At 33.8% G+C, this 25,349-nt stretch overlaps 1 long non-coding RNA gene across 2 annotated transcripts in view; it reads right to left on the reverse strand.

Annotated features, from left to right (window-relative positions):
• Positions 1-25,349, reverse strand: part of si:dkey-81p22.11 — a 168,305-nt gene that overhangs the window by 137,320 nt on the left and 5,636 nt on the right. For both annotated transcript variants that reach the window (NR_125800.1, NR_125799.1), the window contains 1 exon segment: positions 3,738-3,790. This is a non-coding gene — a long non-coding RNA (si:dkey-81p22.11).

The raw sequence follows: 25,349 nt of genomic DNA on the forward strand, positions 1-25,349 counted from the left end.
CAACATTCATTGGCCAAGGGCTGCCTACAGGCTGTTTAACTGACATGTAAAACAACCAATCACAGATTGTTTTGTTCAGAATCATGTTTAGAGATGTGAAAATGTATTGCTAATGTCATTACAATAACAAGTTAAAAATGTAAGTAAAATTTACTGTTCTATAGTGTGCACTATACTGATCATAATCAACTGCCAACGGTCACAGCTGTACACAACACAACAGATTTATTACATTTCAGGGAGTTTGCGGTCATGACAGCTTTATTTCTAAGCAGGCCGTAAAAAGAACATGAAACGTCTCACAGCAATCCAGCATAATTTACCCAATCAGATGACATGTTTCCGTTTCTTGGTGGCAAATGTGAAACATTTGACCAACAGTTTGTGAGCATGTTTTCTTACTCAATTATTACACAATAACTAGACTATTGTGTGGAATGTGGATGTTGGTGGAATTAGGTTTGCACAGTTTACCAGTACTATGGTAGTATAGTGATACTATGGCTCCAAAATACTGGCGGTGCAACTGTAGTTTGTAAACGGTAGTATCGTCATTAATGGCTTATCTACAATAGATAATGTTGCATAAAGAAAAGTCATTAAAATGCAATTACATTCAAGGCATATTATAACACAAAATACAGTATTTCTGGAAAATTTTCTTTATAACTTGAGTTATGAATTACGATAATGCAAAACTACTTTGTATAGTGATACTTCAGCTGATATATTATTGTAAGATTAATTAATGGTATCGTGACAACCCTATGGTCTTCCTATTCCCACTCGGACTACGGATTCACTGGTATCCTTTAAACGACAACTAAAAACCCAACTCTTCCAAGAACACCTGAACCCTAGTGAATAAAACCAAAACCACCTGTAGAAGCACTTTCTCTCTTGCTCTAAAACACTCCTACTGTAGCACTAAAGTGTCTGAGCACAAACAAGTTGTATAACTAGCACTTCTTGTGTGAATTGCCTCCTTGTTGAATCGCTGAATATCTCCTCAATTGTAAGTCTGCTAAATGACTAAATGTTAATGTAAAGTTATCACACAACTGGATTTCAAATGCAATGCAAAGCATTAAGATAAAATAACCTATGTAACATAAAATAACACTAAACTTCAATAAATGAAACATAACATAATTAAAATACAACGTTAACAGTGGAGAAACGCTGCACTAACAATGTATGTATAAATAAATAATACCACATTTAAATTATGTGAAAATTTAAATAACACGAGTAACAAATGAACAATTAATAATGAATTTTATTAAATTCAATGACACAAACAAATATACTATATTTTTATCATACATATACATATACATGGAATACTGCATCTCACATTGCAATTTACTTCTATATCTAGTGTGATGGTTAACAGCCAATTGAGCATATATTTTTTCAACCCTTCTGATCAAAAACATATACGAATGGATGGATGGATGGATGGATGGAGAGACGGACAGACGGACAGACGGATAGACGGACAGACGGACAGACGGACAGACAGACAGACAGACAGACAGACATATTAAACACAGAACACAACAAATACAAACACATACAAGATCAATTATCCTCACTGAAATCACAGCACTGTCCTGAAAAATGGCTCTGGACCTGCGGGCCATCCTTATTTTGGATATAAAAAAGTGTCACTTTTTCAAAGCCCAAGCAGAATGTGACCACATCAGGCTGAGGGCAAAAATTGCCTCTTAAATGTAACTAATTGCCACAACCTTTCTCCTGACCTCATTCTCGCACGTAATGAATCACTATGTGGCAATGAAGAAACCCTTGACCATAAATAAGTGGACTAACAGGAAACAAATGTATCAACAACACAGCCAGAGGCCTGGCATTTCACCGACACCAACTTCTATTTCCCTTCTCCATTAGGGCACGACCGCTCTGTCTCGGACGGGTGGCGCTCTCCCTCTCACCTCTCTTGTTTTGTTCCTAATGTACTGGCAAAGGTAGACTCCATTAGTCCCTGCATGCACCAAACACATTTATGTCCCCCCTCTCATTTCCTCCTTTTCATTGCGCCATGATACATCAGCATGCTCAAAGCAGTGTGGAGGAAAAAAAAAAAAAAAACCCTGTGAACTTGGGAGATGCTTGTTGAGGGTGAGCGCCACCTTGTGGCTGGTCAGCGTCGGGCCCTCACAACTCACAAGACAACCCGTCATTGTCTGCAGTTCAAAGAGGCCCTCAAGAAAGAGATAAAACAAACAGATGCGTTTTATCAAGACACCAAATCGCACAAACCAGATAAGCGCCCCGGAGAGGAATCTCAAAACGCGGGCCTATGTTGCATTCCTGCCATTTCCTCAATCTATTCTCAGGACGTGAATCATCAGCGTGTGCAAATGAAGCAGACTGTTTGTTTTTCATTTCTGCGTGCCATCACAGGTGCGAGCAAACGTGCTCATTATCGCCAATTCCTGCGGGCCCACTTTTGCGAAACTATCTCTGCCTGCCCATACAGGGGAGTTGCGTTTGTGGGGACGGGGACATTGACGGATCGAGTCAGACAGAAGAATTGCAGGTTGTTGCGTCCCGCTGTCACCAGGCTCATCTGTCTGGAGGTGGCCGTACCTGCGAGGCAAGCTCTCGCTCCTCCTCCTGCCGAGGGATCACACGGGAACGGCTGCCAGACGAAGCCGCCTGGTCTTGCTCGTCTGCTCCTGCGACTCTGTGTGTTTTTCAGTCATTACAGTCACAGGGCTGTGATGGAGCAGGGAGAAGCCGCAGAAACCAGAAGAGGTATTTGACAGCTATGTGTGAGGTCAACATGCGAGTTGCAACAAAAGTGAAATTGGCAGTGTCTACTTCAGTGTTGGCCTTGAAATGCAACACAAACACTGTTGATTTGAAAACGATTTTGCCACATTATGTTTAATACATACACTGTGTGGATACACTGTTCCACACAATTGATTTGTGTTGGGACAACATAAAGGAATTAAGTTAACTTATTCGTTTTTTTACAAATTTAAGTAGATTGAACATAAAAAATTAAGTTTTCCCACCCAAAAACTCAAGAATGGTGTTGTTCCAGCTCATTTTAAATGAGCAGATAAAACAAACAGCAAGTGTCACTTTTCTTGTTTAGAAAAGTGTAAATAAAATACTACGATAATACTTTAAGGTAACTCAATTGCACATGATGTGCTTTTTGAGGTCCAAATCAAATTAAATGTACCAAAGTGATATATGTATAAAATTTAAAATAAAAATTTAAAAGACAAACATCTACTGCAATGATTCAAATTAACTTCGACAAAATAAAGTCATACTATGAATGAATAATGTACATTCAGCACAGCACATTTTTAATTCAAACCTGTTTTAAGTGATTCAAAACTTTCTGCTGACAAATAGGTAAAACCTATAAAGCAACCAAAGTGAAACTGTCCAAAGAAACTTTAGTGTTGGCCTTGAAGTTCAACATGCTCGCTATTGATTTTAAAATGTTTTTGTCACACGATTCCATTGAAGTTTAATATATTCACTGTAAAAAAAAAACTGCTTAATCAATTTGTGTTTACACAAAATGAAGGAAATAAGCTAACCTATTAGTTTACAAATTTAAGTGGATAGAGCAGAAAACAATTACGTTTTTTCCCACCCCAAATCTCAAGAATTAAGCAGTTTGAATAAACAGGAAGTGTAGAGAAGTGTAAATAAAATACACTTAATATTTTAAGGTCACTTACTTGCACATGAAGGTGTTCCTTTTGGGGTCAGAATCAAATAAAAGCCATATTATCTGTAAAGAGAGAGTATTTAAGGTAAATAAACGTCTACTGCAATGGCTCAAATTAACTTTGGCAAAATAAAAGTCAAAATATGAAAGAATAATGTTCATTTAGCGCAACACATACATTTTTGCAAAACCAAAAAGCTGCTTGCTAAATTATTTGAGAGCATAAGTGATCATACTGGATATCATTCCGTTTTAAGTGATTAAACACTTTTTGCTGATGAATAGGTAAAATCTACGCAGCAACAGAAGTGCAATTGGCAGTGACTACAGACACTTGGCTATAGAGCTATGTGCTATGTGCTCACTACTAGTACAGTGTGCTATACGTGTATTGATTTTAAAAGTTTGATTTAATTTCATTTCATATATTTCCAATGCTGTTTAATGCATAGAAAAGCATAAAATAAAACATTATGAGAACACTTTAAGGTAACTTAGTTTAACATTAAGATTTTTAGGGTCAGGATCAAATTATAAGCATATTAAAGGCAAATAAACGTTTACTGTAATGATTTAAATTAACTTGCATTTACGCAAAATGAAACAACCTTCTTATAATACATTATTTTCAATAAGGAAAAGTGATCGTACTGAATTGTATTCTTTTGTTAAATAATTAAAACCTTTTGCTGATAAAGAAGTAAAACTTGTGCAAAAACAAATGTGAGATTGGCAGTTTACAGAAACATCAGTGTTAGCCTTAAATGGAGATTACTCGAATAATAAGTAACAGTACCTAAAATATTTATTACTCTGCTTCTCTGAGTCAATATATAGAACTGTTTAATTTATCCTGTATTTAAGGCAAGGGCATTATATGTAATTAAACTACCTAAAAATTAAAAGATATCCCTCACTTTAGATAAGTATTACAGTAAGTAATTTCACCCACCACTAATTGTAACACTTATATTAAGATAACTTGGCTACATTATACTTAAAGGTCAAAGGTGAGATGCCCCATTTTGGTGTTTATAACAAATAGAATTGAACTAAAGAGACTTTACATAATCAAAAGAGCATAAATATGATGCCTATTTACAAATAATATGTTTAAATATGACAAATAAAAATGCTCCGTTTAATAGGTTTAGCAAATAAAATGTCTAAAAAGAAGTGAAATAAATCACCATAAATTAGCTTAACAGATATATTTACGCAAAACCGAAACAACTTATTAAAATATATCAGAGCATAAATGATTAAAAACTAATGCAGCAACAAAAGTCAAATTGTAAATGTCTACATTAACTTTGTGTACTGTTTTTAATTCCCTATAGAAAAATATAAGGTCAAATAGGTTAATAATGTTTTACACATATTGATATACCATATAACTACTAACAGAAATGGAAGAAACTTATTCTGAGACGCATTTATTAAACACTAGACTATAACTACATTTACATTATAAAGACTATAATGAATATTGAATAAATATTATATTTATAAGACTAAAATGTACAACATATCCAATTATTAAAAACATGCTGTAAAATAGGTCAAACCTGGCAAAGCCTTTGAATTTTGGGGCTTTACTGTGATCTATATTTTATTTATTTTTAGCTATTTAAATTATTATATTGAATGACATTTTAATGAATGCCATCTGTTAATCATAATAAAATAGTAAAAAAAACTCAGGAAAAATTACCATATATGCCACATGTTTAATAAAAGACACTTTGCATCTACAAACCATTAAAAATAATATTAATAGTAAATTATGCATAATTAAAACTAATTAACCCTAAACCAAACCCTAACTGTGACCTTATAGTAAATACATGTAGCTACCTAATATTACTCAGTACTTAATCGTGTAATTACACTGAATTGCCCTAAAGTGTATGCAATATTATATGCATTTTTAATCCAGGGTTGTGTAAATGTTGACTTTTGGCATTATGATTGAATGAGTAAAGAGATAAAAATCTAAGTACTCGCAGTTCATTCATCACAGAGAGTCAAGTCCAGGCAAATATAATTGGACTTGTGGCTACAAAGGTCTGAGCACATACAGTATTCACACTGCATACTTCTGAATAGGGCTGCAGAATGTTTGGAAAATATGATTTATTGTTGAGTGTTGCAACGACATTATTTATTACAATATAACTAACATGCAAAACACTGTTTTATCAGCAATAGAATAAAAGTTAAATTGTAAAAGAAATAATCAAAATTTTGGATTCAATTAGATCTGAATAAAAAACATCTACATCAAGATGCAAACTTTTAGACTTTAAAGCACCACGCACGACTGAAAATCTTGGGGCAAATTCTGATTCCTATTGTCGATTGTCATTTTCTTGTTGTCTCCCAGCATAAGCATTTACTATCAGCTTACTGCACCTAACAGCACCTCTACTGGAAAGGTGAGGATATAGATCTGTGTTTCTCAACTGGTGGGTCGCGACCCACTGAATATTTTTAGTGGGTCGCGGAGTGTGTGGTTAAAAAAATTTTTAAGCTATTTTGACTTTTATTTTGAAATGCGGGCACAACAACAGTACCGTTTGACATGTGAAATTTCATTTAATTATAGCAACAAATATGTCAAAGCGGAAGTACGACCCTGAATATGTAGAGTATGGATTTACAGGTATTGAAGAAAAAAAAAAAAAAACTTAAAGCCTCAGCGTGTAATAAGTAGCGAGGTGCTCTCACAAAAGAGCACAAAACCTTCTAAATTACAACGACATTTAGAAACCAGTCAACATGTTTTATTAACAGTTCAATTTAGTTCATGGTAACTTAACCTTTCCTTACCATAACCACTGTTTACAGTATTTGTTGTCTTTACTTTGTAATATTTCTATATATTGATACATTTTGTTAAATGATAGCATTTATTTATAAGTCTTGGTGATGTTATTATGATTTATCAGTCACTACTTGTGTGTGTTAACAAATAAATACAAATTAATTATAATCCCGAAAATTGTATAATAGTTCCTAAAAATTTGGGTCGCGGCTTGATGACCATGTAAAAATGTGGGTCCCATGGCCAAACCAGTTGAGAACCCCTAATATATAGATCATAAAAGCCCCGTCTGATTGGTTAGATTTGGAATATGCATGATATGCATGAAGCAAACAAAAGCTTGGCACTAGTTTAATTTATTGCACTTTCTGCGATATGGATTAGGGCTGCATGATATTAGAAGAAAATATACTGCAATGTTTGCATTCACTGCATTATATATTGCCATATAAAGGCAATTTTACCAAATGGCTTGAACAGTTTGTAAAGAATTCCTAATTTTAGAATTGGGATGATTTTGTCGGGTTGCATATCTGCACTAAATTTAATTTTAAAATGACAAGTATATAGTACAACAGGCAAACAATTGTTTATTAGTTTCTGGGGAGTCAAACAGTATTTAGAAGCAGAAATAAAAATAAAATCACTGTATAATCATAATAATAACACTGTATTGTTTTAATTAAGTAATTATATAATGTTCAATTCAACTTTGAGCTGCAAACATTTATTTTGTGCCCAAATGGCTGAAGTTTGCTTCAAATTCTTACTCTAAAGTTAAAATATGAAATGACTCCACTTTGTTGTAACTGTAATGGTCAATTACATTGCAGATGCCTGCGATGTGACTACTGCAGACTCACACATTGCGATATTGATGCCTAAACGATATATTGTGCAGTCCTACTATGGATAAGGCATTTACCATTGCTGTGATAACGATCCTCTTTCAATTTATTATGCAGCCCTTGTACCGCAGAAATATGTAATATGTTGTTATGCTTCCTTAATATTGCCTTTGTGTTTGTGCATGTTTAAATATAGACACTGTATGCAGAGGTTTTTTCTCTACACAGAATATCACAAAATATACAACTGGCAAAAAGAACACAATAAAACAGAGCAAATGGCATGGGTTACTGTATTTTACAAAGCAATGCACTTGACTTGACCTTCTATTCTCCAGTGTGATTGATGAAGCTGATGTAGTCTAATGTGAGCTCGAGCTGTAATCTTTCACCTCATCAGCTGATCAGACTGACAAATGTGGAGACATTTTTTAAACCACTGGGTTAAACGTGAATAAACAAATAAATAAATAAATCTTCCAAGATACATTAAATAGATATTTATAAGCAGATATGCAAATAAGCAATTAATTAATAATGAACAAATTAATGAATAAATCTACGCTCAAAAATAAACTGAAATAAAATTAAATGACCAAACAAAAATAAACATGCTATGTAAATAAAGACATTAATGAAAAGTATAAACAAATAAACAGATATTAAAGTAGAATTAGACATAAAATGTTAAGATGAATGAAGGATGAATGGATGGATGAACTGATTAATAAACCAATTAATGATTAATCCAACTAAATAAAACAATTTATGGATGAAAGAAATGAAAGAATGAATGTGAAACAATGTTGAATAACAAAATGAATGCTAAATATGAATGAATGAATGAATGAATGAATGAATGTGCAACATATTGGTGAATAACAAAATTAATTATAAATATAAATGAATTAATAAATAAATGAATGAATGAATGAATGAATGGTGCAACATATTGGTGAATAACAAAATGAATCCTAAATATGAATGAATGATTGAATTAATAAATGAATTAATCAATATTAAATTATTAAATGAATTAATGAATGAATGAATGAATGAATGAACATATTGGTGAAAACAAAATGAATCTTAAATATGAATGAATGAACGGGAAGGTGAACAACAAACTTTATCCTAAATATGAACGAAGCAATGAATGAATGAATGAATAAATGTGAAACGTATTAGTGGATAACAAAATAAACAAAACACCACATAAGAATAGTACACAACATATACAGTACAGTACAAAACCTGTACTGACATCATCCAATTGTGAATACATACAGGTAATCACTCTACTGACTGCACATCGCCCTCTGCAGGTGAACAGAGACTGACAGCTCTCACAAATCTCAGGCCAGTCACAATATTAGCTGCTGCATTTGTAATTCTCTGGCCTGCAATGCCACAACTACATCTTGTCCAATATATCTCAACACTTCACCACATTAAATCTCCAAGTCCAACCACAAGCATCCAATCTAAACCAAGTCACAACTCTAGAAGATTACGACCATTAAAGTTTAAGTGTAGAAATTTGCAGAGAAACGAATACGGGGTGTCGCCATATGGCAAGCCACTTTGACTTTTACTCATTCAGAGGATAGGAGTTCTGGATAAACGCTATTGCATTCTTGCTTCTTAGAATGACAGTTCTTCATGAAAGGAATTATATTTCTATTAGTGTTAACAGGAATGTTTGGTATCAGCAATTACATTTTTGCTGATAAAAATGATAATTCTTGTTATCATGAATGCCAAGCAGAAATCAAATTATTGACATGACTATCATTTTAACAAGCACATTTGATTGTTTACATCCAGAACTCATATTGCTTAAATAAAACTAACTAGTTTTTTTTAATTATATCAAGAGTTGATTAATTTCACCATAGGCTACCATTCAAATTACAATACTGATGTCAAGAAATTATTTTCTTTTTCTCATTCTTTTTTATAGGCAAGGCAAGTCTACAGTGTTTAACACATTTCATACACAATGGTAATTTAAAAGTGCTTTACAAAAACAAGAATAACAGAAACTAGAAAATAAAAATGATTAAAATACTAAAAAATTAAAACTTAAAAAAAACAGATAAAAGCAAATTAAAATGTGTTAAAACAAGTTATAAAAGAATGAAAAAGAAAAGACAGTGTAATCTGTGGGACGTAGCAGAGAGCTCATTTAGTTAAAGTACAGCTAAAACAGATGTGTTTTCAGTCTTGATATGAATGTGCCTAATGTTGGAGCACATCTGATCATTACTGGAAGCTGATTCAGCATAATAGCTGAATTCACCCTGCTTTGACTGAACCGTTGGAATTTCTAATTTATTTGATCCTAAAGATCTGAGTGATCTGTTAGGTTTCAGTGAGCATATCTGTAATGTATTGAGGTCCTAGGCCATTTAGTGATTTATAGACAAGTAATAATACTTTAAAATCTATTCTGAATGTAATTGGGAGCCAGTGTAAAGATCTGAGGACAGGTGTGATGTGCTCTGATTTCATGGTTCTGGTCAGAATCCTGGCAGCAGCGTTCTGGACGAGCTGCAACTGTCTGACTGTCTTTTTGGGAGGGCCAGTAAGTTCTACCTGATTTTGGGTACATAATTGCACCCTCAGAACCAAAAGCAGACCTTGAAAGGTACTGGTTTTGTGTACGAAACAGTATGTTCATCAGACTTTTTTTCTGACTGTATATAAAAAATATGGTTTGCTTATATTAACCCAAATTTAGCTTGAAATAACCCAGTAGTGTTGTAAAACGAGATAGACAGATAGATAAACAGACAGATAGACAAAGTAGAATTGGCATGAACAGAGGGGATGTATCTCCACCAATATCCAGCAATTACTGAAATGTCCCCACCTAGGGACATTTCAGTAGATGTGCTCAAAGGGTTAAATTCATAGACATATAATCCATATAATAGGATAAAACGGTTAAAATGCATCGCATACCTCTCTTAATTTCTGGCTATTCGTACATCCTTAAAGCCAGATTGCAGTAAAATCATGCAGATTTACTTTAGCAGCATAGGACATGCTTTATTAAATGTTATTTGTATTATGAAGTGTTTAAGTGTTTTTAAAAGCACGAAACAGAATTTGTGCTGTTCAATACATGCGCCCTAGGTCCCCACCAATATCAAGAGCAAATCTACACCTTTGAGATGGACAAACAGATAGTTACTGTGGATGGATATGTGAATATTTCAGTTTTATAAATACAAACTTTTAATTCTGAAGATAAATAGTAATTAATAATTCATTTCATAGCACTATTTTATTTCATTTCATTTTAATAGAAACTACATTCAACTACAGAAATGTTTATTCTTTCTTGACATCAATAATTCTTGATAATTGCACATTATACTGATGGAAAATTAGTATTTTTATCAGTTCAAAAGTAATTTCTGGTATTAAAAAGTGCCATTGTTTCTAGTAGAATCCAAATATCAACGAACTAGCATTTTAACCAGTGTTCAAACTAAATTGATGGTATTAAGTACTCATGTCATGTGACTGAATAAAAGTCAAAATGGCTTGCCACAGTGGCCCAGCCCCCACGGCCAGGCTCTCCGGCGGGGTTGTGGATGCTTTATGGTGGGCAATTGAGCTGCAGCTGCTATCGGCACCATCTCAGGAATGAGCGCGCTTCGAATCAAGTGCAATAAAGCAGACTGGAAGAGGAGGGGGTAACCAACAGAAAGAGGAAACAAAAGAGAGCTGGTCCGTCTGGACGACCATTTAGGGGGAAAGAAGGGGGGAGCGGGTCACTGCCCTCGTTCCTTTACCCAAACACAGAGGAGCGAATGCCACACACATTTGCACAAACCTCAGAGCAAAAGTCTAACAGTGCAGCCGCTGGAGGTTTGCTGTTTGTTTTCTCAGAAGGGCATGGAGCTGCATTTTCCACACACACGCTGTACATGCAAACTTTATAGTCTAGTACGGTCTTTCTCCATAAGGACTCGTGGTCAGGGCCTCAGGAAATGCCCTCCAAAAGAAAAGCGAGCTGTTATTTATGTGCCCTAACCTAAAAAGACTGCTTTACAGCCCACGTCAAATAAGAGCAAAGGGGAAATCAGGGCATAAAGATGAGCTCCTGAAACATGGAGTACCAAAAAGACTGAATATATTAACGGACTACTGATCAAATCATTATGTCATTATGTTTGTTTTATTCATTTTTACACTGCTTCAACAATGATAACTTAGGGTTATAAGTCAATCACATTAAACTAAAGGTATGTGATGCTTCATGACCACTAAGAATACAAAACAAAACTGGTGACATTGCATCAGCATTATGGACAATTATTTATTTTATTTTCTGCTTAGTTCTTTTAATAATCTGGGGTCGCCACAGCGGAATGAACCACCAACTAATCCAGTATGTGTTATGCAGCAGATACTCTTCCAGCTGTAACCCATCACCGGGAAACATCCATACACACTCAATCACACACATACACTACAGCCAATTTAGCTTACCCAATTCACCTACCACGTCTTTGGACTTGTAGGGAAAACCGGAGCGCATTACAAACATGTACTTGCAATTAAGCTAAATGTTCAATTTTAAGCAATTAAACATTATTTGTATTATTTCTAATAAAATATCAAATTTTACTAATTTAATACATTTTCATTCATTCATTTATTTTCCTTCCGTTTAGTGCCTTTATTTATCAGAGGTTATTCACAGCGGAATGAACCACCAGCTTATCCAGTTATACACAGTGGATGTCGTTCCAGCTGCAACCCAGTACTGGGAATTATCCATACACACTCATACACTATAGCCAATTTAGTTCATTTAATTCCCCTATAGCACATGTCTTTGGACTGTGGGGGAAACCAGAGGACCTAGAGGAAACCCATGGCAACACGGAGAACATGCAAACTCCACACAGAAATGCCAACTGGGTAATTGTGTCGCCTTAATTCCTTTTCAAAAAGGATAATCTCACAAACAATTTTTTTTTTAATTCTAATAATAATGTATTTTTAATGCTTTGGACCGTTGGAATTTCATAGCATTGACATGAATAAGTGAATGATGTTAATAATTGTTATTTTCCTGTGCAATGGAGATAATGCTTTTAAAGGTGAAGAAAAATATTTATTGTGTGGTTAATAACAGTATCAATTGTGGATTGTGTCTGAGGAAGTCAACGTGTGTTTTGAATCCCCTAAGAATGTAAAATAAAGCTGATGAATTGTGTAACTTATAAAATTCAATAAAATTTAACTTTTAAAATTTATTAAAATCGAAAATCATCATTTACAGTTGTAAATTTACATATGGTGCAGTAGCACGTCAGGGCGTCCCGAGTTCGAAACCTGGCTCGAAGACATTTTGCAACCCTATACCCCTCTCTCCCTCCAACTTCGCTTCCTTTCTCATTACGGTTCGATTTAATAAATGCAAAAAATAAATAAATAAAAAAAGTTGTAATAACTTTCCCAATATAATCATATTTTTTATAAAAGGTACATTATTAATATGATAGATGCAAGACTAAAATACATTGCCATATATAATACATCTGTGTCCGGTATAAAAATATGAACTTGAGCAGTCAAGCACACACACAAAAAAAAGCCCTAACAGTTGAAAGTTCTCTGGTGTCTCAGACATTTCAGACAAAACCTGTCTGCAGGAGTATGTGTATATGTGAAATAAAAACACACACTGGGAAGCATAAATCTGATCTGGTCAGAGACACACCAGACAGAGCTGTGCCATGTTTAGACTGGGTCCAGATGTACCCGCCTGCAGCCCAGCCTCAACCCCGCCAGTCTCCTCCCTCGCCCTTCAAAAAAAGAGCCCAGCACTCAACCACTTCCCAAACAATACGGCTGACACACAAGACACACACCTCCAGGCACAACCACCATAATGACAAAAAAACACCTACTAACATTCCCAGTGCAACATGTTGGGCTCCAACAATGGAAACAAATAGGGTTACCTCGATAACCATGTTGTCTTTTATGTAATATAAGAGCAGGACATTGCTGTATCGATGCTAGAAGAGCTAGTGTTAGTTGTCCCACTTCTGGGCGACTCTAAGAATGAATAGAGGATGGATGGTAAACGCCCACAGGTAGAAAATCAACACGTCCAGACTCTCTAAGTGCTCGCAGTGGGTTTAGTGTTTCAATGACTCATTCTCAATGCGTTTTTACAGCGTCCTCTTCGGTATCACCGAGCGATTCATCAGCTAAGATCCATTCAGAGGATCAAACACGGGTGCACTTATGTCGAGAGGGTGAAAAGGATTCACTCTTGAGATGTTATAGAGAAGCATGGATGCATTTTTTCCTGTTGTAGTTTAAAAATAAAAATATTCTTTTGGAAATTTAAGTAAATGTAATTGGTATCAACACAGGGGCCTTTAATTTTCAAAAAGCCAGCTCAAGTGCTTTCTGTAATCTGCCATGCCATTAAAACTCAATGATCTTTACTGCCTTATTGATATACAATAGTGGATTTCAGAATGGACAAGCAACACAGCATTAAATACCATTGTTCCAAGCAATGTCTTTAAAATATGGACATTTATTTTACCATAGTATTTTCAATGGAGTTTCAGCGCTTGCCTGCTGTTCCTGATGGCACTTGCATTTAAATGTCTTTCATCCTGTTTTACACTAAAACAATTTAATAAATGCTGAAATCTATTTAAAGGATTATATTTGAATTAAATTACATTATCGATGCCGTAAAAGGAGATGAATGAAATTGAAATAGCCAACCATTCACTAAAAGTTTATTGGTGGCTGAAAAACACTTGCTGTGGATATTACCCATAGTCAGCACTTGTTTACCTTTATTTGTATAGTGCTTTTACAATGTAGATTTTGTCAAATCAGCTTCACATAAATGGTCATAGTAAAATAGTAGTAGATACTAGTAAAACAGTAAAAACTTGTCATGTTCGATACTTGTCTTCAGTTTTCTTTTACATAATGACTTTACCATACAGTTTTTATTTACCATGATTTATGGTGGACACCCATTAAAACATCATTCGGGGTGTAACAATAGTTTATATTTCAATAAATCTTGTCAGATATGTTTAGGGCAATAATTATTTGATAAGATAATAAATTTAAAGGACACTAATTAAACACTATTATTAAAAAGTCATTTTCAGTGTATATACTTTGTATATAAACGTATGTAATACTTTGTCCACAAGATATTTCAATCATTTATGATGCAATGAATTGTATGTATATATATATATATATATATATATATATATATATATATATATATATATATATATATATATATATATATATATATATATATATATATACACATACACACACACACAAATATAATATAAATATAATATAATATATTATATTATATATAAATAATATAATATAAATATTATATATATATTATATTATATATATATTTATATTATATTTGTGTATATTTATATTATATTTATGTATATATATATATATATATATATATATATATACACAAATATAAATATAATATAAATTTGTACACGTTTTATCCAATAAATTTATTTTAATAATATAATATTTATTTTTTTTTAAAAACTACAAATTGTACCTCCAACAATTTCCAACAAAACCACCAACAATCAAGAATGCATGGTGATATGCGGTCATGGTTTTGCAATCAAAAATTGTAATTTTAATGAAAGTCAATGAGGCAAAAACAGCCACCAACATAATGAAAGGCTATTCAATTTGAACAAGACACAAAAGGGTAATATTAAAATATTACTCTAAAATAACTATATACTTAAAAAAAAAAAAAAAAAAATTACTCCAGTCTTCAACATCACATGATATTTCGGGAATCATTGCATTATGCTGATTTTTATATTTTTATCAAACCTGAAATGAAGACAGGAATCTTGCTTACTATTTTTGTGGAAACCGTTGATACATTTTTTCAAGATTTTCAGAGAAACAAGTAAGATCAAATTGATACACCGTTACTTAAAAAAAAGAAAAGAAAAAAGAAATACTACCAACCCCAAACTTTTAAAAGTAAAATTCAATCAATCCATCAACATTGCTCAACATACTGCAAAAATACTTTACTTGTTTCTAGTCTAAATATCTAATAATTCTTAACTCAAAAAGCATTTTTTTAAATGAGCACAAAATTATTGTTTAGTTTTCAAAAGTCAAAATTGACAAAACTTTTTCCTTAAAGAGAGCAAAATAATCTGACAATAGGGCAATAAGCAAAACTATTGTTTTCACTTTAGAATAATTGTTTGTCTAAAAACAAAACAATACTTTTCCTTGTCTATAGAAAATGCTTTTTGATTAAAGAAGTTTTAGATATTTGGAATAGAAACAATACAAAAACACAAGCATTTTCACAGTGCTGCACTGAGATTATACTCAAAGAACATTATCTGATGACAGATACACTCAGTTTCAGCTCACCTGCAATAAAACAAGGCCAGCTGTTACTCCGAGAGAGTTTCAGAGCTACATATCTCAATAAAAATGATAATAAACTCAAAAAATGACCCACTACGTCCATGCTGGTGGCCTGGACCGACAGTCACTGAGTTTACCAGACCCTCCAGTACACAAAAACAGAGCCCTGCACATGTAAACACGTGTGCAAAGCGCTGTGCACAAATGTGGCACGAACGCTCTGATTTACAGCGGAGTAAACGATTTAAGCAGCACGTCTCGCTCTAACACCTAAACACCTGACAGCCCTCTCATAAATAAGGTTAGCCAGAGCCTCCTGTGTAATTTACACCTACACTATCTCTTAAACTAACATGTAACAGGTTCATCTGCCATATTTCAGCACCACAGGCTGAGAAGCCGCCCGGAAAAGATGAATGAGTTGGATGGGCATTAAGAGAGTGAGAGGGAGAGAAAGAGAGAGAGAGTACAAATGTGCAGTTGCGACAGGCCAGGGCGAGCGAACTTCAAAAGCGCCTCTGTTTTGGATGTTGGAGGCCATGTTGGTTGCGAGGCCTGAGGCGCAGTCGCAATGAAGGCTGACAGCAACATCAAGGCCTCACATCTCCCGTCATAAATCCTCCTGCCCTCATTCTTCTTCTCTCATGCGGCGAAATGCATCTTTGTCCCATAAGGATGATTTATTTAGGAGAAATCTATGAGGTGCACCAGTCACTTCACAGCAAGGGGGCTCTGCGGTTAGAGGCGAAGGGAGAAAAACAGGGCCTCCAAATCTCGTCGGCCTGACACGCCGAAGCCTGCGTGCAATTTCCACAAGCAAACCTAGTTATGTGCAAAATTAATATGATCCATCTCGCAGAGTAAAAACAGCTGAATGTGAAGGCAAGAGTGACAAAGTGCTGCTGAATGTAATAAAAAGGAAGTTGGCTGTAATAAAAAGGAAGCAAACACTCTTAAATTGACTAAGAATGGCTTGTGCCACCTAGAGGATGACTTTAAAAGTGCAGTAAAGTGTAAACAATTGAAGGAGAGCTTTTGTAATGCAGATGAAATTACATACAGGAAAACTTGCATGTTCCTTGCCCGTTGCCTTGAATTTGTAAGATGAATCAAATTAAAAATATCAGTGTTTTAACTATAATTACATTCAACTGACTTAAACAGCTTGAATAACTTAAGTTTGAAACACTTGCATAAAACTTGATCATATTTTTGAATGTTTATTAGAAACTTTAAACCCTCACAATGCATAAAAAATCCCAAAGAAATAAAGGTCCCAAAGAATCATTTTATAAAACACCAAAACCTAAATAATGTATATGTATGTTTAATTATATTTATATTAACAGTTAATTTTGTGCCAATTCATTATTAATTCTACTGGTATTAAAATTACATTGAATTTACATTGAAGTTGAGGTTCAAATGTATAAATCCTGCACATTTTACTAGCGTAAATATTTACTTTTAGATCACAAAAAGTGATAATTGATTCATGCTGCAGTAGTTTATCAACCACCATGCTTATCAACAAATTTTTCTGATACTATAACTTCAGATAATTTTACAAAATATTTAGAGATAGATGTCAGAGCACCTTTTAAGGTCAGAGGAGTGATGTTTTACCTGCATGGCACTTTGCAAGATGGCCTATGTTACACTCACCCCCCTAAACTTCACTCCCACCCTGGACGACCCCCAATGTGTAACCTTCCGGTCCTACTGCACCCAACACAGTCTGAGCTGGGATCGAACTGGCGATTCTTTGCATGGGAAACAGTTGCTTTATCAAGGAGGCTAAAGACCATATCATCTGTCGCTAGAGTACCTCTTGAGGTCAGAAGAGTGAGGTTTACCTGCATAGCACTTTGGTAGCTGGCCTCCGTTACACTCACCCCCCTAAACCTCACTTCCATCCCAGACGAGCCCCTATGTGTAACCCACTAGTCCTACTGCACCCAACCCGGTCTGAACTGGGATTGAATCGGTGATTCTTTGCATGGGAATCGGTTGCTTTAACAAGGAGGCTAAAAGCTGGCTTATACTTCTGCGTTGGATGATCGACATGACAAATTGCCTTGCACATTGCCGTGCATTTATACTCCTCGTGCTCTGGAATTACAATTCCGAAACGCTAGCTGGCAGTGAGGTTATGTTTCTCTGTGTCGAGTTTCAACGCCACGTTAATGTACAAGTAGCTAAAACAAACTCATTCAGAAGTGGGAACCAGCGGACATGCAACTAGGCATAAGACAATAACCATTTTCAAGGTATACTATGGTTTGGAAAATTCAAGGTTTTTAAACCGAACAAATCTTAATTCCTAAGGTATGTGTAAGATTTTTTTATTTACATTATTTTAGGACAACAGTACGTCCAGCAGAAATTTTATCCAAAGATGACATTTTAAATTATAAAAATAAATCCGTGTTTTTGAAACTAATGAAGACAGCAGAAGTCTATGATTCATTTGAATTACTTAGCCTAACATTTTTTCTGCTTAAAAATATTTTAAATCTTTCACAAAATAAAATAGTGTTCAAAGGGAAAAAAAAAAAGTTGAATTTTTTTTACCCAGACTTATAAAAAGAACGTATTTTATTGCAGTAATCACAATAGTGTGTAACCATGATATTTTTATCAAAGGTTATCATACAGTCAGAATCTTATATTGGCCTATTCCTACATGCAACAACTTTAATCATTAGGTAAACACAAAACAAAAGTTTCCATCTAGACCTCCTTCATGTGACTCGACCCTTATAAACACTCGCTCCAACATGCGGCTCCCACCCATATAGCCCTATATAATAAATAATAATAATAATAATACATTTTATTTATATTGCGCTTTTCTCAAACTCAAAGCGCTAATAAGAGCATCAACACACAGAAGAACATGAAATACACTAAAAAGTAAGAATGATAATAATGATAAAAATATACATATTAAAAGAAGGCCTCATAAGTTATAAGCAATAATAAAAAGATGAGTTTTAAGAAGTTTCTTAAAACAGTCCAGGGAACTGGCGTTCATATATATACACTTTGGAGTCAAGAATGCTTTGCAAAACTACGTAAAGTTTTGTTTCCATTATTAAAAAATAAAAACAACAGATTTTAGAAAATATAAATAGGATTTCCTTTTTTTTACATTAAAATTGTATGTTTATGCGTTTTCCTTCCTTTGTAATCAATAGTGAAATTCAGCTATTTCTGAGTGAAAATTGTTTTCAGAGCCATATTTTGTTCTATGTACCAGAGAAAGAGACCTGAGAGACTTTTAAACCCGTTTATAGGCTATACCAGCTTATATTTCCCTCAGCAGTGGGACTGTTACGCTGTCGAAAAAACATCTCACATTATTAATTTATTTTTAGGTGTAAAAGATGTGTTTTTCAATCTCCCACCACAACAGCTCCTTAGAACATGCTCTGATGGTCAAACCTCAAAGTTCAGCAAACCCCGAAGAAGAACGACAGCCCTACACACCTTTCATTCACCTGGAGCATGTTAATTCCCAGCGTTTTATTGCCAATTGAAAATTTAGCACCATGAAGAATAAGCACAAATGCCAGAGCTGAAAATGTAAATGAATGGAGGCGGTTGCTAGGTGACCATGCACACATCCTGAACAGCACATTATTAATTCATCATGGAGCCTGAGATTACCTGGTAATTAATGTTTAGCTATAAATTGTGTGTTATTTAAAATCAGTTTACGTGAGGTTTGATGGAGTTGTTCATGTATGAAGAAATAAAATCCAGACACGTCTCTGTGTGTTATCTGTCAGAAATCTAGCAGCTGGTTTAACCTGCCTTGTGGTTTGGAAAATTGTTTGTGTATGAATGCTTCTGTATAAAGGTAATTTCAGGAATTATGGGTGTGTATATGAACTAAACACACAGTGGGGGAAATTATATTTAATAAATAAATTTAAACTTTATAAATATATCTCTATTTAATTTTGAAAAGGTAACATCATAAAACTTATAGTATAATAATTTTAATGAGATCTTAGTAGTATAAGATGCTTTTGAAATCTCTCTCAGATTAAAACACTAAAAGCAATAATATTAATAATAATGATGAGGATAATAATGATGATGATAATAATAATAATAAGAATCTCCTATAACGTATAAGACATTTTATGAATAATTTAGTCTTTTTAAAATTACCTTATATTTGTTTATTTGTTGGGAGACAACCAGTTTAAAAAAAAACTTTTTTTTCTCTTTTAGTCTAAAAGATTTTCTATATTTAAAAAGAAATTATATATATATATATATATATATATATATAGAGAGAGAGAGAGAGAGAGAGAGAGAGAGAGAGAAAAGCATAAATATGTTTTACAATATACTCTCCGGCCATTTTATTAGGTACACCTTACTCGTACTAGAGGCCATTTGAGTACAGTGAACTCATTGTCATGTTCAAGAAACCGGTCTGAGATGCTTTGCACATTATCCTGCTGAAAGTAGCCATCAGAAGATGGGTGAACTGTGGTCATAAAGGGATGAACATGGTCAGCAACAATACTCTGGTAGGCTGTAGTGCCAAATTCTGACCCTACCACTGAAATGTTGTAGAAATCGAGACCCAGTCCAGGCAAGGTTTTTCCAATGTTCTATTGTCCAATTCTGGTGAGCCTGTAACTGTAACCTCAGTTTCCTATTTTTAGCTGACAGGAGTGGCACTCATTGTGGTCTTCTGCTGCTGTAGCCCCTCCACCTCAAGGTTGGATGTGTTGTGTGTTCAGAGATGCTCTACTGCATAACTGATTGTCTTGACCATGTCTACATGCCTAAATGTATTGAGTTGCTGCCATGTGCCATTGGATGATTAGTAATTTGCATTGATGAGCAGTTAGACAAGTGTATCTAATGAAGTGGCCGGTGACGGTATTGCAATCGAAATAATAATTTTAAGAATTTTCTTAATAAATATATATTTAAATATATTTAATTATGTATGGAAAATACAACCAAACAAACATGTAAGCCTCTTTGAAAAAAAAAAAATCTATTCAATTCATTTCTAATTTTGTTGTCTGGTAATTTTTTGAATGTTGTGAGGCAATCTGTGTATATATTTACACAAACTTAACCTACCTAATAATGCCTTGTAAAACCAGGGCCTCAATCACAAAATTCTATTACTTATATCATATATATAAAAACATAAATACAAAATAATGATAGATATAAAAAGGGATTTCATTCAAATAAGTGCAAGAAACCGACTGAATATTTCTGTAAGTTAACAAAAAAAAAAAAATTTAATTGAACTTACTCATTTTTGTTCAAGGTAAGTGCTTGCAAATAATTTACATGGGCTGGATTTAAATAAATTAAATTTAGCTATGTTTAATCTAATTTGTTTAAATTCAGCTCATATAAATTATTTGCAACAAAAATGTATGGTAAATTCAATGAATCATATTTCTCAGTGTACAGTAATAGTATCTTCTCCTTAGACAAAGGCAGGCAGCACTTCCTCTATTCTCCCAACTCACAAAATCCCAGTGAAGAAGATGAGAAATGCCATGACTGGATCAACTCCAGCCTTCTCAAACCACAAGCCCATCTTGAACGTCTGCAGTCGAAGTCTCTGCACCACAAAGGAAAACAGCAGGCCTCATCACCGGGGTCTCAGTTCTGAGAAGCAGAGACTTGGACCTGATACTGTCCAGCTCCATCCAGAACGTCCACCATCTGTAACAGCTGGATGTCAGCCGCTTAAGACTGAGAACATTTGGAGACGCTCCATCAAAAACACAGCCTGAAACTCCAGTTTGAACCAGAGTCAAAATGTACAAATTGGTCCCTGCTCTGCCATGTAGATTGACTCAATGCAATCCTAAATATGCCAAGACAACACATTTAAAGGAACACTTCGTTTTTTTTATTGGGATTAAGCTCATTTTAGAAGTCATCCAGAGTTAAACTGTTGAGTTTTACCATTTTTGAAACCATTCAGATTAGGGCTGCACGATATGGCAAAAATTAAATCTCGATAATTATTTTCCATATTGAACGATGGCAATACATATTTCGATACAGGTTGTTGTAAAGCTTTCAGATTTATAGGAGTATACCAACAATTACGGAAGCCACAAAAATTAGAGGGTCCATTAAATGACATAACATTTTCAGCCAATAAATTTTCTGTGGCCGAAAATTTGGTGCATCTCTAATTTCAAAACACATTTCTAAGTTCCCATTGTTGCACATTTCTGCTGTGTGATTGGCTCCTGGATCAATATAGAGTTAAGAAAAGTCCAGAGCTTACCATTGTCATTGACAAATTTTATCGCGATTCAATATGAAATCGTTTATCGGCCCATCCCTAACTGCACAATACTGTATATCATTTCAGCATCGATATTAAAGTTTGATCATTCGCAAGTCACATCGCAGGATATGCAATGTTAAGTCTGGGTTATAATGTAACATTTTATTCGTGTTTTTAAGGCCTGTGAGTGTATGGGGATTTTAAAAGCATTCAGGCATAAGTGGTTGTACCTATAGTAACTTTAATAATGATCAATTTATTGAATTATTTTTTGTTTTATTATTTAATTACTGTACCTGAACACTTTTAGAATTGGAAAACCATAAAACGCTGTTTGTTTTAGGTGTAGCTTATTCTTTATTGATTTTATCTATGCTTTTAATTTGTTTATTAGGTTTTACGCTGATACATTCCCCTACAGAATCAATCTAAAATGAAAAAGTCTTTCCAAATAGAGATAATCAAGTGATCTGGTGAAATAGCAATCATATAATGCAATATAGAAATGGCAGAATAACAAAATATGGCAATATCAGATTTTTCCAATTTCGTGCAGCCCTAATTCAGATGATCTTAAGATCTGAGGGGAGCACTTTTAGCTTAGCTTAGCATTAGCATAGATCATTGAATCAGATTAGACCATTAGCAACTTGCTTAAATATCAGCAAATGGTTTTGATAACTTTCCTATTTAAAACTTCAGTAGTTACATCATGTATTAAGAATGATGAAAAATTTAACATTTCTATTTTGAAGGAACTTTACTCTTATTCGACCAAATGATTAGAGTTTAGTTCCTAGCTATATCGATCCTAGAAAAAAAAATGCAACTTTTAATTTTCCATCGATCTTAGTGCATGACAGAACTACACACTAGTAAAGCTTTAAATCAGAGATGCCCAAACTAGGGCCCATGGGCCAAATCCCATCTGAGAAGATTGGAAGAATGATGGGGATGGTTTAGAAATTGTCATTTAAAATCTAATGTTGTTTTATTGTTAAAAGCTAACTGAAATTAAATGTTTCAATTACATATTGTAAATTAATCAATTTAGTTTAAATGTACATACTGTCATCTGAAGGATAAAGGACAATGCAGAGACTTTGGTGAGCAAATCAAGGCAAAGGCAGATTCTGCTTGACTAGTGTATTCAGCATTGAACTCCACTGTCCACTGTTATGTTTTTATTTCATCAAGTTATTTTAAAAGTTACACTGCATTAGTTATTACGATTTAAAGTAATGTTTTATTTATTTATTCATTTTTAAATATTATGAAATAAATTAAGAAATTAAGCATAGCAACTTTAATGTAATACAGTTTGGTATTTACCTTCAGCCCAGGATTTTTGGTCCTTTATATGAAAAAGTTTGGGCACCCCTGCTTTAAATAGTAAAACTATCTAAACTCTTTGGACATTTGAGCATGATGCTAATGGTCTAATGCAATGCAATGATTTATGCTAAGCTAAGCTAAAAGTGCTCCCACAAGACCCAAAGATTGGCTGTATGGATTCATAAAATAGTAAAACTCAACTGTTCAATGCTAGGGGACTTGTAAAATGAGCCTATTTCCAAACAAAGTAGAGTGTTCCTTTAATTCCCAGACGAAGCATTTGTGGACCTTCAATCCAGCATCAACAAACAAAACAAACCCCAAAATCTGACTGGAAATGTTCAGCATCTTTCTCACCAAGGCACACAAACCTGTGCATCTTGAGAGTATGTGAGTGTTGCTACTTGGTTGGATGAAAAAGAGACATTTTTTTAAACAAAGTGACATTGAAAACACAGACGAGCAGCCAAAGAAAATGATGACTTTGCTGTTCGGCTTCAAAATCCATGAGTTATTAGACTCACCTAAGCCTCTGCAAATTTAAAGACGAATGGGATTTTGATCCCGTGCAGTCCAGTATGAAAAAGATATGGAAGTAGGAGATTAAAATGACTAGTTATGTTGCAGAATATCGCTTCGGTGAGACAAAGGTCAAATAATTATTTGTTTAAGACAATAAAAGACTCTCATTTATTACTCTGTTAGCTTGCATTAAAATAATCTTGGATATTCATTTTGATTTGCTCGGCACCTTTTCATCTGGAACGAGGAAAAATGTTTAATGTTTTTCCAACTTATGCAATTATAATATGCACACTCTAAATGGCAGATCATTGCCTTTTGCTAATTCTATTGTATTATTTTAATATCACCGAAACATTATTCATGCTTTGTAAGTTTTTTCAATTAAGTTTTACGTTTATATTTTCTAAATTATTTACTATTTTCATTTTAGGTTAAAATTAACCTTAAGTTATATTCATTTTTAAAATAATACAATTGCATGATTTGGATTCAGCTTTAGTTGTTTAATACATCAACAACAATTTTTTGTGCATAAATATATTCCAAATAAAAACTGTAATTAAATGCAATTCTGTGGCTCCTGGTCAACTATAATTCAGACTCAACATTGTATATCTTGCAATGTGCCTATATTGCGGATGCACAAATTGAGATATCAACACTGAAACTATATATTGTGCAGCCCTAGTAGTAGCATTAATATTACTAATTTTACAGCCCTTTCAAGTGACAATAGTTTTTATTAGGTTTCAGTTTTTAAAAAATAGGCTCCAGCATTTTTGTAATACCAGTCTATTAAAAAATATGTGTTTTCATCCTTTTAGGTGAAAAATAATTCTATATACAGTATGTATTAGATTTGTATAGCATCATATATCACTTATTTTCTTATTTATTAAAACACTATATAAAAATATACAAAAATATTATTGAGTGATTAGTTTTTCATTTAAAACTAATAATTTAGTCACTTTCAGGTAGTCAAAGTTTATTTATTTGTATTTCTGTATTTTACTTGGCGAAGAGCAAAATAAAATAGGTGACATTTTCACAAGGTTAATGGGAATAAACACCTTTCAAACCTTTTATTAGCTTTAGAAGCGCTTCACACTGATCTGAAGGTGCCCTCTGCTGGCTGTTTCTAGCACAATAATACAACAGAACAAAACAGAGTAATCATGGAAGCAGGTTTGATCTGACAGTATTTACTAAAGCCTAGCGATATGTTTGGGTTTTCTTTTAAGAGTTTCCATTAATGACCTGCAGTTTTATTTTTAAAACAGTAAGATAGAGGTTTCAAACACACTTACATTTTTC

This window comes from Danio rerio, chromosome 23 (genome assembly GCF_049306965.1).
Source record: "Danio rerio strain Tuebingen ecotype United States chromosome 23, GRCz12tu, whole genome shotgun sequence".
NCBI lineage: Eukaryota > Metazoa > Chordata > Actinopteri > Cypriniformes > Danionidae > Danio > Danio rerio.